Source organism: Globicephala melas, chromosome 2 (assembly GCF_963455315.2).
Source record: "Globicephala melas chromosome 2, mGloMel1.2, whole genome shotgun sequence".
Taxonomy (NCBI): Eukaryota; Metazoa; Chordata; class Mammalia; order Artiodactyla; family Delphinidae; genus Globicephala; species Globicephala melas.
Genome location: NC_083315.2, coordinates 8143997 through 8156480, shown reverse-complemented (window position 1 = coordinate 8156480; position 12484 = coordinate 8143997). Strand labels below are relative to the sequence as shown.

The 12484-nt window shown below is 47.4% G+C and overlaps 1 protein-coding gene across 9 annotated transcripts in view; it reads right to left on the bottom strand.

Moving 5' to 3' along the window:
- The window catches only part of FRMD4A (FERM domain containing 4A), a 640139-nt gene that overhangs the window by 37007 nt on the left and 590648 nt on the right, over positions 1-12484 (bottom strand). The gene's annotated exons all lie outside the window — the stretch shown is intronic.

Sequence of the window (12484 nt, the reverse complement as noted above, 5' to 3'; positions counted from 1 at the left end):
CTCATGGTTCTCATACTAAATCCACATGGTGTCATACTCATGTGACACGTGGTTGGACATAATTGCAGGCTCCCCTTTTTGAAATGCTTCAGGTTATCTACCCCCATGTCAATTACCCTGAGCTTATTAGTCCTGAACTATCTCCAGTCCACATTCATCTAAGGTAACACAGCTAAATCATTCTGAATCTTAATCTTGTTCCCTGAGTCACAGTCACAGGTGAAGACGCAGGAAAATTTAACGAGCTACGCTCTATTATTCCATCATCTAAAGGATTAATAAGAAGGTAAAATAATACTGGAAGGAAGTCAGACTTTAGATTTGAAAAACAGACCTGGGGAAACTTGGGTCCAAGAAGATGAAAGGATTTCTAGCACAAATGAAAAATTCATTGTTTTCCTTCTCACCCCTGCCTAACCTCTCAATAGGAGATGGTGATTTATGAAGTCAAATCTAAGAATGAACTCTATTCCAGAATGGCAAAAATCACAACATTAAACTCTGGGTGGTAAAGCCCAGAATTTTTGGATGATCTGATCTCTAGTTATGGATTAGTTAAGCTTTGGTCTTGAGCTCATTAGCACTCCCTAAATTATGATTACTTATAATAATTAGCCTAAATACCAAACCCATATATAAGACAGAGTGACGGCTCAAGAGGCCTTCTCCGTATCTGGCACCACTAATGCTGGCTGGCTCTGCTTCACACCTTTATTCCTTTGCGGTACGCGGGCCTCTCACTGTTGTGGCCTCTCCCGTCGCGGAGCACAGGCTCCGGATGCGCAGGCTCAGCGGCCATGGCTCATGGGCCCAGCCGCTCCGCGGCATGTGCTGTAAAGACTAATGAGATCACGCACATTCGGCATTTAGCTTGTGCCTGGGACAGGTAAACCCCCCGTATCTAGGGTAGACTTAACTGGATGAGTGTGCACACCCACACGGGGACATACCGGCTAGAATTAGAAAGAGAGAAATGACTGAAATGACTTCCTCGCCATTACCCAAGGGGCCATTTGCCAAAGAAGAGAAGCTCTGTGCAACGCAGCTACCACTCGGGCTCCAAAGCTCATCTTTAGAAGGAGCGACAGAGGTCTAGGCACTGTTTTCAAATTTCGTTTCTTGAGCTCCTGGGTTTGCATTTATGCCTTTGGTGCGCCTGTGGATGAGGCTGGGACGGAGTCGAGGGGTTCGGCAGGTTCTGGGCCCCCCACTCCACCCTCAAGCTAGGGCAGCTCTGCCGTGGGGTTCTGGTCACAATGCATTTGAAAGAGAGGTTCCCGGTGCCTCTGTTTCTGTAAAGGAAATGCACCGTCTGGGCAAGCGTGCTGAGTTCTTAGAGCTGCTCTCTCTTGGAGCTTGTCGGATCTGAAGCCGTCGGGGTGTTACCTGCAACCAGGCCAATGTGGCAACCCTGGGGGGCGGCAGCTGAGTGCCCAGGGACAAGATGACAACACCAACAGCACAAAGCACTGACGGAAACTCAAGAGCATCAGAAGGAGGAGCCCCAGGCGCTCCGAGATGCTGATGTTCTCACCCTCTAGACGTCCCCTGAATGGCACGCGTGACATCTAAAAGGAAGGCCAGCCAGAGAGGCAGAGAGTCACTCTTCATCCTCTCAAGTGACAGAACAGAATGAATCCAGGGAGAAACGCCGTCAGAAGAGCCTTAGGGGCGCAGGGCAACGAGAGTCTTGCAAACTAAAGGTTTGTGAGCACATCTAAAATGATTCTAGACGCAGAAATAATTTCCAGTCAGCACCTACACTTGATGAATGGTATAGAAGCTCTCAGTTACGATGATTTGTCCATTTCCGGTTACGTGAACACACACGTGCCTTTTCACAGGCAACCCCACTCCAAGGTTATACGTTTAGCCCCTTAGAAATTAACAAGATGGAAATCCGCTATCTTTTAGAGGAGCAGTGAAGGATAAAAGACACCTGGATTTCCAACACGTCAGCTGTTAGTTAGTGTTAGTGTCAGATCTCGGGTTGTTGACCTCTCAGAGCCATGATGTCCCCAACTAGAAAATGACCAATTAACTAACCCCCAAGATTCCTCCAAACTCGAAGAATCTAGTACTGAAATAAACAGCTTACTGAGGCAGTTCCCTCTCACCTCTAGTAGCCATTTTTGCAATTTTTACAAAAGGACCCTTACATACGGCACCATCTTTCTCCTCTTTTCTTTCCCATCTCCACCTCCAGAACAGACAAGCATCCCTCCAACTCTGGTCCTTCTCCCAGCTATGGCTATAGTTTGCTTCAAATCAAAAGGAAATGTCTACTTATCGACCAGCACCTAAAGGACTGACCTCTGACCTCTGATCTTATCAACAGGCCAAAGCAAATTATCTGTAAACCTGAATACTAAGTAAGAGTTTAATCTGAGCTTTGTTCGGGATTAATGAAGTACTAGACGGATGGACGCTCTCTACCGGAGCCAGAAGAGTGAGACTTCAAAACGTAGAGAGTGACAGAGCAGTAGCCAAGCGCTAGTCAGAAAGGACTGTCCAAGCATAATCAACTGGTGCACGAACCCAAGGAAAAACAGGAGTGATCTGAATGCTTCTGAAAGATCTAAGTAGCGAATAAACACTTTGTTGTTGGTGGTGGTCAAACTTCCAAGTAGCACCAAGTTTGTAGGAAAGAGTGATGCGAATACACCTCGGGAAATGTCAACTGGTCTGGCAGCTTCCGGAGACAGAAGTCTACCATCTAGTAGTTTAGAGCTAACAAGTCAGGGCTTGTGTCCAGCTCTGTGCCATACTAGCTGTGAGGACTCGGCAATGTCACATGACCGCTCTAAATCTGTTATCTTCCTTCTCATATGGGAATGAAAACAGGACTTCTGGGCTTCCCTGGTGGTTCAGTGGTTAAGAATCCACCTGCCAATGCAGGGGACACGGGTTCGAGCCCTGGTCCGGGAAGATCCCACATGCTGCGGAGCAACTAAGCCCGTGAGCCACAACTACTGAGCCCACGGGCTGCAACTACCGAAGCTCGCGCACCTAGAGCCCGTGCTCCGCAACAAAAGAAGCCACCGCAATGAGAAGCCCGCGCACCGCAACGAAGAGTAGCCCCCGCTCGCCGCAACTAGAGAAAGCCCACGCGCAGCAACGAAGACCCAACACAGCCAAAAATAAACAAATAAATAAACAAATTTAAAAAGCAGGACTTCTTCAAAAGTTGGGAGAATCAAATGAAATTGATTTGCACTGGCTTGCAAGATGCTTAGAACAGCACGTAATAGGCACTACATGAGTATTTGTGGTTGTTTGTATTCAGGAGTGTCCCCTGGCCTTTGTTAGGAGCTGGTACCCCAATTCTGGGGAGCCTCATGATGTAAAAGAGGAAGAACAGTGAACAGGCAAGAGGCTGGAAGGCTGGGGGAAGGTGCACAGGCAGGGAACTCGGGAGAAGGGAAGGGAGGGGATTTTTACAGAACTCCCGATGGGAGCTTCCCACACGTTCTACTTCATTTCATCCTCACGGAAACACTGTCCCCATTTTCATAGAAGAGGTCATTGGGACGTTAGGAGGCACAGCTGGGATTCCAACTTGGCGCTTTGGTCTGCTGCTTCCCTAGAATGGAAGCACCATGAGGGCAGGAACTGGGTCTGGCTGTAATCAACACGGTTCGTGTGCCAGCCTACCTGCCTCTCCAGCCTAGACCCTTTCTGCGGGACCGCGCGGAGGAACACGTAGGCAGAAAGGAGGGGCCCACAGGTCCTTCAAATGCGCCAAGGAAGCCAGAGAAGTCTCTGAAGCACCTTCTGTGTGCAAGGTGGGGCGGGGGAGACAGGGAACTGGACGTGGGTCCAGCCCTCAGAGAGCCTCGCGTCCGGCCGTGAAAAGCTGTCCAGTGGGAGGAAGGAGGACGTGAGCCGCGCACTTGACGGGCAGAGGCGGCAGCTGCCGCATCCCAGGCCAATTAGGCAATGAACCTGCGGGGCTGATGAGGTCGGCGGCTGAGTGGTCCAGTGCCGGGAGGGTCAGCATCAGATGAGCTCTCTGGAAAGCTTTTCATCCTGCTTACTGCTCAGTCAACATCTCTCTGAATGAGCCCTGATTGAACTTGTCTTTTGCTTTTGGCGATCTGATGATCATTTTTCAATCCACATCCTTTATAGAAATAGGTCACTCCTCAGCTGGCTGAGAGGAGGAGAAAAAGGTCTGACCCCAAAGAAGACAATTCCAATCCAAACACAGCCTGGAGTGTCTGATGCACTGAAGATCAGAAAGGCACTTTCAGGGGGTCTTTGGAAATCTCCCGAGTGAACTCCCGGATGCTAGGGATGTTGTTGGACGGAGATATTCCTGCCACCTCTGGAGAAACCGCCTCTCGGACTTTCTCGTGCTCCAGCTAGGGAACTCCAGGTGTCCCCGGGTGGGCAGCTGGTGCCCTGGGACAGGATGCGTGGGGAGGGCCGGCCCACACAAACAGCAACTCCCCTCCCAGCCGGCAGACATGGGGAAGGATGTCCTCATCGGGCTGAGACGGAGAATATGCTCCAATCTTTCAAAAGACTCTGGGCTACCCTGCACCGGATATGAGAACGCATCCTCTTAAACAGAATATTGTCGGGAACCGGGGCTCATCTGTTTTTACACAGATGGAATTCTGATGACCAGCCCCGCTGATCTCAGGAGACAGAAGGGGTTCTTTCCTCTCTGAAAGCAGGGGAAATTTGAAACAAACAGTACCCCAAAGAAGAAAGAAATCTGTTGTCCTAAAAGTAAGGGAAGGAAATGACAATCTGTCTGTTTAGACTTTTATGAAAAAAAAAAAAAAAGAAGGTAGGCATATTCCCAGCAGATCTACAAAAGCTGTAAGGAAAAGTTTTGGCAGACACCCCAGGAATAAATACAAGGAAAAGGTCTGAACCCTTTATGATGAAGAGATATTTATTTGCCTTACAAATCCTCAATTATGAATTCCTTACAGAAAAGATGTCCTAAGAGACCATGGGAAATAAAGCCACCTGGCAGATTTCAGGATAACTGTGTGTGATCTCTGGAGAGCGTCTCAGGGAATGAAATGTGAGTTTTTCACATGAAAAGTGCACGCCTGGAGAACTTTTCATTAGGGTCGGGTATTTTAAAAATAAAACAGTGCATGTATAAGAGCAGTGAAATGGGAGCAATTTGAAAATAAACACCATGTGGTGGCAGGGAAGAGTCTCTGGGACTCAGAAAAAAAAAGAAAAAGTGCTCAGTGGCGCTTTCACCAAAGGGTGAAGGGTACAAAGATAATTAAAGAGAGAAATGTTCGGGGTTGGGGGAGAGGGAGGGAGGGAGAGAAGTGAGCCAATGACTTAAAAAATTAGCAGCATCTGGTAAACTACCTAGTTGAAACTACTGTTATGAGTTAATTTATACGGTTTCCATTCCTTATATTGTGAAATAGGGGGGCTTATCCTTCTGGCTCCAAGATTCTGTGATTCGACTGTAATATTGAGAAGGCTGGTCTCCATAAATGGGAAGAGAGCAAAAGCTATGGGAGGGGATGGTGATATTTCTTTTTCAGTTCTTAAAATTCCATCAAAGTCGTTCACTTAGGTTACAGATTATCATTCTGCCCCGGTTTTCTTTAGCAGGCAAATATTCCTTTACACGGGAGGGTGTAACTATATCAGTATAAACGGTTTATTAGGTTTTTTTTTTTTTTTTTTTTTTACTCCCAGTGAGAGAGCAGAAAGGGACAACCGTGCTGTCTTCTCACAATTTTGACTCAGGCCTGTCCTGCTCAAGCCACGGCCAGAAACATCCGTTCCACAGAAAGAGATTTCGCAGCCCTCACCAGTTACACAGTCCCGTATAAACACACCCTGGCAGAAGGCGAGCCCTCTGGCAGCGCTGCTGGCTAAGCCCATCTGCAGGGCACTGAGCCTGGGACCAACACTAACGGTCCCTGGAATGCTGGGCATCGTTAGACTTAAGAAGAGACAGGCAGTGGATAAAGGAACCTTTAAAAGGCTGGAGAGAAACAGAGGGAAGAGGTAGAAGGAGAGCCAAAAAGAAGGATGAAAACGGCACTCCCCTGGCGGTCCAGTGGTTAAGACTCCATGCCTCTAATGCAGGGGGCGTGGGTTCGATCCCTGCTTGGGGAACTAAGATCACACATGCTGGGCCGCAAAAAACTGACCAAGTTCCATCGACAGACGAATGGATAAAGAAGAAGTGGTACACATATACAATGGAATCTCACTCAGCCATAAAAAGGAACGGAATTGGGTCATTTGTAGAGACGTGGATGGATCCAGAGACTGTCATACAGAGTGAAGTAAGTCAGAAAGAGAAAAACAAATATCGTATATTAACTCATATATGTGGGATCTAGAAAAATGGTACAGATGAACCGGTTTGCAGGGCAGAAGTGGAGACACAGATGTAGAGAACAAACGTATGGACACCAAGGGGGGAAAGTGGTGGTGGGGGTGGTGGGATGAATTGGGAGATTGGGATTGACATGTATACACTAATATGTATAAAACAGGTAACTAATGAGAAGCTGCTGTATAGCACAGGGAACTCCACTTTGCTGTACAGTAGAAACTAATACAACATTGTAAAACAACTATACCCCAGTTAAAAAAACATTGACATAAAGTAACTGCAAAACATAAAGGAAATAAATTGGAACTGTAGGAATAAAATCTGTATTTAAAAAAAAAGAAAAAAAGGATGAAGATGAAAAGAAGAAGAAAAAAGCCCCCAAACATCATGGGATTGGTACCAACTTCAGGCCGTGTATTTTACGCTGAATACAGCCCTGACCATGAAGCTGGCAGACCCCTATCAGATCAGTTCTCTGGAAGGGGAGACGGCAGACAGCTGGCACCCTCATTATTATGTTAGTTATTAATAAACTGCCCAACAATGGCAGGAAGTGCTGGCATTCAGAGAGGGCGAACGTGTGAAGAGTTGAGTCATGGACATGGATGGGTCCCAGGCAGAGCAGGCCCTACACTCAGTACAACATGTTTTTCTCCAGAGCGGAAAGGGTCAGACAGAGCTGGGGGATCCCAGCAGACTGCAGGGTTTTGTTATACTTCGTTTTTTTTAACCAAATAGCCATCACCACATTCTTTGCAATCCTGCTCTTGACAATGAAGATGACTCAACTGCCGTATCATTAATCCCACAGCCCAATTCCTATTTATAGGCACGACATGCCATTTTGTTTCTGGAGACAGCGGGTGGCTTCTGGCCCTGTATTTCCACTCAAAAAGCCAGCGTCAGTCTCATTGTTCTATTCCTCTAAGAAAGGATGTGCAGTAACATTTTTTCGTTTGGGGGCAGTTAACGCACAACCCACATGGGCCTGCATAACACAGGGTGTCTTCTAAGCAAGTCTGGGCCGTTTTTCTTTAAATCGACTGAGAGCAGAAACACACCTCCCTGAGCCCCTACCCTCCTACTGAAACCAGAACTGTTCTGGGATGGCAAATTCCAGAAGCAATGCTGGGACAGTCCTACACCTTGTCTCGCTTTCAGAGGAGCTATGGAAAGGCCATGCGTGTTCAGCATATGCAGTTGTTTGGTTTTTTCTTTTGTCATTCCAGTTTTTTCCCTTTCCCATCTGTTGCTGAGATTTCAAGAAATGGGGGTAAGGAAGAGAGGAATAAACCCTTTAAAGTTCCCACAAAAAGGATTTCGGATGCTTTTTCTGAATTCTGAAAACATCACCATCACCAAATGTTTTGAATTCACAGTTGTCCTCTCAAACTCTATCTGAACCCTGGAAAATCTGGAGGCTCTCCTAGGGCGCAGTGACTACAACGTCCCCTGCTTGTCACCACCCCGCCTCTCCCACCCCGCAGTGGCCAGGCAACAGGCTGGCTGGTTACCCAGAGGTGCAGAGCTTGTGAGGAGACCAAGATGGGGGCGGGGGTGGGGCTCTGCCGGCCTGGAACGGGGGCTGCGCCCTGAGCTGCCTCAACGTCCCTTCCTCCAGGGGATGCTCTGGGACAAGGGTCCTCACCTCCTTTCAAAGCCTGCCCGCCGGAGCCCCTTCACGAATGGATTTGGGACGCGGGTTCCATAACCTTCCTAGGGTCTGAATCTCATGCAGTGCAATTTTGGGAGGTGAGGGCTTGATCCCTTTTAATCTGACACAGCTTAGAAGGCTCAGCCCCTCTAAGGGTCTCTAGTAAGACTACAGGTCTCCCACGGGACAGCCCCGGGTGTTACCGCCAAAGAACTCAGAGGGTCTTGGCCCCGAGCCTTAGTAGATCATTTCAACTCTGCAGACCTTTTCTTTCTGAGATGTTAGCCCCTGGCTCAGGTCATTAATAAGTGTGGACTTCTGACTTCTTTAATGATATCAATAACATTTCTTCTTTTCTTTAGCATCTGAGACCTCAGATAGCTTTAAAATGACTGAAGTCCACTATTTCGTAATGATGTACCCTTGTTAAATAGGAAAATCACCTTCCAAGTTACTAAGAGTTGGAAATATTTTATCTCTGTTTTACATCAATAAATAGTACGCAAACTCTTTGAGGAGAGAAGCTGTAACTTTTAAAATGCTACACATAGCCCCTAGCAAAGTTCGGGAGCTAGAAAAAATGTTTATACGGTAGCAATATCACAGTGTGGTTACACGGCTCAGTTACGGCGCAATTTGGGTACAGACAAGGGTGGAAGGATAAAGGAAAGATAATGAGGAAGGACGGCATTTGCAGGAGGGGCCTGATCTGACAAGATTAACCTTTGAAGGTCTGATACCATCATGACAAAAGCCATACAGTACAATTTGAGGGAAAATGTTAGTGGCAGGTTTATGAGCGATCTTGGCAAGGACCGAGATAGCACACACTCTGGGAATGTAGAAGGTTCTTAAAATGCAGCACATGCAGGATTCTTACTAGTATCCTTCAAAATTTAACAATCGTGTATCACTGACATCAGTCTTGGTGATGATTTTTTAAAATCTGACACCACAAGTAGAGGCACCAAAAGTAAAAATAAGCAAATGGGACTACAGCAAACTAAAAAGCTTCTGCACAACAAAGGAAACCATCAACAAAAAGAAAAGGCAACCTACTGAATGGGAGAAGACATTCGCAAACCGTATATCTGATAAAGCACCAATATCCAAAAAATATAAAGAACTTATACAACTCAACAACAAAAAACAAATCCAATTAAAAAACGGGCAGAGGATGTGAACATTTTCCCAAGAAGACATACAAATGGCCAACAGGTACATGAAAAGATACCCAACATCATTAATCATCAGGGAAATGCAAATCAAAGCCACAATGGGAAATCACCTCACATCTGTTAGAATGGCCATCATCAAAAAGAACATAACAACTGTTGGCGAGGATGTGGAAAAAAGGGAACCCTCATACCCTGTTGGTGGGAATGCGAGTTGGTGCAGTCACTATGTCAAACAGTCTGGAGGTTCCTCAAAAAACTAATAATAGAGCTACCATATGACCCAGCAATTTCACTTCTGGGTATTTATCTGAAGAAATGAAACAGTAACTGGAAAAGATATCTGCACCCTCATGTTCACAGCAGCATTATTCACAATAGCCATGACATGGAAACAATCTAAGTGTCCACCAGTGGATGAATGCATAAAGAAATTCTAACTATAACACACACACAACGGAATATTATTCAGCCGTAACAAAAAGAATGAAATCTTGCCGTTTGCGATATAAATGGACCCCAAGGGCATTATGCTAAGTGAAGTATATCAGAGAAAGACAAATACCATTTGATCTCACTGATACATAGACTCTAAAAACAAACGAACTAAAACCAAAAAACCCTGAGCTCATAGATAAAAAGAACAGACTGGCGGGTGTCAGAGACAAGGGGTGAGGGTGGGTGGAATAGGTAAAGCGAGTCAAAAGGTACAAATTTCCAGTCAGTAAATAAATGAGTCATGGGGAAATCATGTAAAAAATTTAAAAAATCGTGTATTGAACACCTACTGAGTGATAGGCACAGGGCTAGAAGTAGCAAAAAGAATTCTCAAGTGATGATCAGTTTCTCAAAATGCTTTCCAGGACTATTTATCAGACACCATCTTTTCTTAGCACGAGGCAGTAGATGAAGGAGAGACAATAATTGATCCAATAAGATACTAGGTTATTTGTATCCTATTTCCTGAGTGAGAGGTAGACCACAGGGTCTGGAAAGTGTCATAAAAAGAGTGCTTAAACCAAGGCCATCCCGAAAGAGCGACGCCCTCTCCTTCTGTGGGAGCCCATCACTAAGAGGCCTTCTCCACACGTAGTCAGGCAGGACGCACTAAAGGATGAAAAGCATGGGTGGGGGGCTAGCCTAGATGTCCGTCTGGTGGGGGATGGGAAACCGTCCCGTCCCGTCCAGGTGGGACTGCGAGGCCTCAGGTGAAGGCATCTTCTCCTGCACATGAAAAGTCAGAGGGGCGGCAATCACAGACCTGGTGGCAGTGATGGCCAGATCGGCAGGTCCTAGAACTTCCCCGAGTTGACTGATGGAACACTTCCTGTGCAAGGTCTCTCCTTCCACTGACCCGTGGCCTTTCCTAAGCCAGAGGGGGGGAGACCTCCCCATGGCGCCTCAGCAGTTAAGGACCATTCTTCAGCATCTAACTTGCAGGGCTGGGCTGAGTTCGAAATGCTCCCTGGCCTGGTCACGGCTCACACCTCTCCACCTCCTTCCCCGTCTGCCCAGCTTTCCTCTTGCTTAGCTGAGCAGCAGAAGGTGGGCAGGCAAAAGGCTGAGGGTCTCGGTCCTAAGGATGGGGCCACCGCGGAAGTGGGGCAGGCAGGGGGCCTCGGCTACCTGCATCGATGCCCAGACAGCTTTGCCCGGGGTCCTCGTCACTAAGTTATCAGACATGAAAAAACTGCTCTAATATCCTGAGATAAAGATGCATATATCAGGTGTGGGAGTGGATTCAGCAGGAAAGTTTTCTTTTGATTCATCTCCTAGCCCATGGGATTGATTATTAACGTCAAGCTGTTGGCGGTAACAAAGAGGAATTACTATCCAGTCTTGAAGATGCCTGGATCTTGGTATCTCAATTTCTTTTTTTTTGGCCGTGCTGCCAAAAAAACTGGGGATCCCAGTTGCTGCACCAGGGATTGAACCCGCACTCCCTGCAGTGGAAGTGCAGAGTCTTAACCACTGGGCCGCCAGGGAAGTCCCTGGATCTCATTTCTGATGGTTGAATGATGTCAGCTCCATGTTAGACGCTTTGGGGCTCCTGTTCACCACCTCCGCTCTACCTGCTATTACGTTTGTACCCTTGGCGGCTGCCAGAGACAAAGGGCCCGAGCAGATGGACCAGGACACAGGTGTAAAAGTGGGGAGACCGAGGTTCCTCGCAAGAAGAGTGGCTCTCAAAGTGTGGTCCCCAGACCAGCATCAACATCACCGGAGAGCTTGTCAGAACTTGCTAGAAATGCTAATTCCCAGGCTTACCCCAGACCTACAGATCAGATACTCCGGGGCCGGAGCCCAGCTATCTGCGTTTGAACGAACCCTCCAAGGGGTTCCGATGCACTTGGAGGGCAGGGAACCCCTGAGCTGGAAGAATCTATTCTCTTGGGTATAACATGCCACATTCAGAACGAACGTAGATTTCCAAGGGGATATGAAACCACGGCAGGGATGCACCGCTCACTGAGGCTGAAGGAAGAGGCGGGCTCATCTGTGGCTGGATTAGGAGGACAGTGGACAGATTAAATCCAGGCTCAGATCTGAGACTCTGGGCTTTAATGGGGGATAGGGATGTCTAGGGGACAATCACAGGGCTGACTCTGGCCCTGCCCTTCATCATTCTGCAGGTGGCTGGAATTCGAGGCAGGGGTCTTGGACTTTGTATGGCGTTCTCTTTACTACAGCACCGTCCACGGTCTTCACTGTAAACCTCTAAGCCTCAGAAACAATGATCACTTGGCCCATTGTATCGATGGAAACTTTTTAAGGACCCAGGACAGCGAGAGGTTTACGGTGAACCTTAACGGTGACCTGGCAGAGGCAGAAACGACTTTGTGGAGCCTGAAACCTACATAATTTTGGTGGCTCCATTTAAGAAAAAGAATGCAAAATGTATTACGTTCACAGGTTTTATAAAACGCCTGGCCCGTGCACACATGACCTGGGTCCTCCCAGGACCTTAGAAAGGCCTGTCCATCTTCACCCTCGCCCTTCAGGTCTGAAGGTTTTCCCTGGCTGTGACCGGACTCCACCAGCCCAGAAGCTAACTAGGCAGCTTTCGGCTTTCCCCGCCTCCTGTCTTTTTCCTTTATTTTATTTTGTTACCGTCTGCAGTCACCACGTGTACAGAGCTGACCCGAGAAGATGAGGTAGGGCAAAGACTTCCTGTTTTACTCTCTGGCTCAGAGGCAAGGAGATGTGTACTGGCTCCAAGAATAATCAGGCCTTGACCACGTGGCCTGGGGAGTGAACTGCGTTATACTTTTCTCACATTGCCAGACAATTTTTGCCTCCCTCTCGCTCCCTGCCCAA